This window comes from Colobus angolensis, unplaced genomic scaffold, assembly GCF_000951035.1.
Source record: "Colobus angolensis palliatus isolate OR3802 unplaced genomic scaffold, Cang.pa_1.0 Scaffold465, whole genome shotgun sequence".
Classification (NCBI taxonomy): Eukaryota; Metazoa; Chordata; class Mammalia; order Primates; family Cercopithecidae; genus Colobus; species Colobus angolensis.
The window spans coordinates 2,364,529-2,366,897 of record NW_012118099.1 but is presented as its reverse complement, the minus strand read 5'-3'; the positions used below and the strand labels follow the sequence as shown (position 1 = coordinate 2,366,897).

Here is a 2,369-nt window from a genome sequence, read left to right as displayed (position 1 = left end):
TCCTTCCTTCCTTCCTTCCTCTCTCTCTCCCTCCCTCTCCTCCTCCTCCTCCTCTTCTTCTTCTTTTGTTTTCTTTCTTTCTTTCTCTCTCTTCTTTTCCTCCTTCCTTCCTTTCTTTCTTTTTAAATAATAACCTCCATTTTTTCCTTTTATCAAACTTGGCAGCAAAGACGTTTTCCCTGTACAATATGTTTGCTGGATGTGCAGGTTATGTGCCGTCATAGACAAGGACTGAGCCATTGGAAATTGCTTTACAATAAAGTGCCAGACTCACAACAGAGTTAACTGCAGAAAAGACGCAGATCCTGGTGCGCTGTCTAGTTTTGTATATAAGCAGTAGATACCAATTGTATCTATCATGGCTCAGTGCAACCTCTGCCTCCCGGATTCAAGTGATTCTCCTGCCTCAGCCTCCAGAGTAGCTGGGATTACACCTACCTAATTTTTTGTATTTTTAGCAGACACGGGGTTTCACTATGTTGGCTAGGCTGGTCTCAAATTCGTGGCCTCAAATGATCCACCCACCTTGGCTTCCCAAAGTGCTGGGATTACAGGTGTGAGCCAGCACACTGAGCCAATTTATAAATAATTTAAATGAGAAGTTTATTTTGTGGGTCTAGACTGAGAGTAATCATTCAGTGAAAACTGCAGTGTGGTTTATGGGAACGAACAATCCTGGCATTACAGTTGGCCTCTCCTTGAGGTGGGCACAGCCTGGCCGTGTGGCCAGGGATGGTCCTGCCCTCCTGAATTCTGCCACCACAGTTTAGTAACAATGCAATTCCAGTTCCTGTTCCCGTACTCTCTGAGGAGCTGCTGATGATGGATGTACTTACAGACACGAGAACAATCTTCACTATAATTGTTTCAAGCCATAAGTGTACATAAATTATGAAAAAGACAACAAACTGTTAGCATGTATTGGTTTCATAAAGTAAAAAAGGAGAGGGAAAATCTGCACATCCATTCTCTGAGCACCCCCTTTTTATTTTTTATTTTTGCTTAACTTGAGCATGCCCTGAGAATTTCCCTATTAAAAATCCTAACGGAGTTTGGGAGTGGCACCTATACTTTCAGAAACGTCTCCTGGTAACCACACTGGCCTGGATCTCCAAGGTCTGCTTCCCTCCGTGCTGCTGCTGGAGCTTTCCACCTTTAAACCACATTTGCTCAAGGGACCCTCTTTGGAGAGAACCTTCATCAGAACGTGCTTGCTCACACACTGTACAGGAAACTTTTTTTTTTCCTGATTAGAAAAATGCATTTTTTAAAAATAGGAAAATCTAGGAAAATCTATCAAAATAAAAAACACCCTAAAATCCCACAACTCAGAGGTAAACATCCATATTTAGGGTGCAAATCTCCTTTGTTTTCTGTTGAGTTTTCCCTGAGCCAGTATGTTTATATCCTTAGTTGTGATTTTACTATGGATAAACATTTACACTTTTGCAACTTTGATTCTGTGTCATGAAATCTTCCCAGACCTCATATGAATGTCTAGTTCAAATTCCAGAAGATGAAAGCAGCCTGATTTCTATTTTGGGGACCCTAACTTTGGGAGATTCCATAGGGGAATGCAAGCAGTGCTGCAGAGGAATAAACTGGGATCACTGCTGCATCCCAGTGCAGATATTTCATTCATTGTGGTAAAGAGTACAGTGCACATCTCAAGACTATACAGCTGCTTGCTCCTAAGCCCGTGTGTGTTTTACAGGCCTCGTGAGCATGCAGAGGTGGTCTCAGCCGAGTGTTTTTATAACATGACCTTCCACTCAGTCACTACCCCCTCCACCCCACAGTGAGCTCCCCAGTGTGGACTAGGAAATGAGTCTGTAAAACCACAGATTTGAGTGGGCCACAGTCCCCATGATTAGGAGGGCTCCTAGCATCTTCCCATCTCACCAAAGAGGAGTATTAACTTCTTCCAAGAGCACACCAATTTGGAATCTGGGATCTTTGAAACTTTAAAAAAGCAAATCATCTTTTTATTTTGAAACAATTTTAGATTCACAGAAAGTTGCAAAGAAAATTAAAGGGGCTGGGCATGATGGCTCATGCCTGTAATCCCAGCACTTTGGGAGGCCGAGGTGGGTGAATTACTTGAAGTCAGGGCTTGGAGACCAGCCTGGCCAACATGGCAAAATGCCATCTCTCCTAAAAATACAAAAAATTACCTGGGCGTGGTGGTGTGTGCCCGTAATCCTAGCTACTCTGGAGGCTGAGGCATGAGAATCGCTGAACCCAGGAGACAGAGACTGCAGTAAGCTGAGGTCATGAAACTGCACTCTAGCCTGGGTGACAGAGAAAGACTCTGTCTCAAAAAGCAAAAACCAAAAGAAAATTAAAGGGACATCCCATGTACCTGCCCT

General features: G+C 43.4%; 1 pseudogene; it reads left to right on the top strand.

The window, feature by feature from the left end:
• Positions 1–224, top strand: part of LOC105523478 — a 2,218-nt pseudogene extending 1,994 nt beyond the window's left edge.
• Positions 225–2,369: the final 2,145 nt, after the last annotated feature.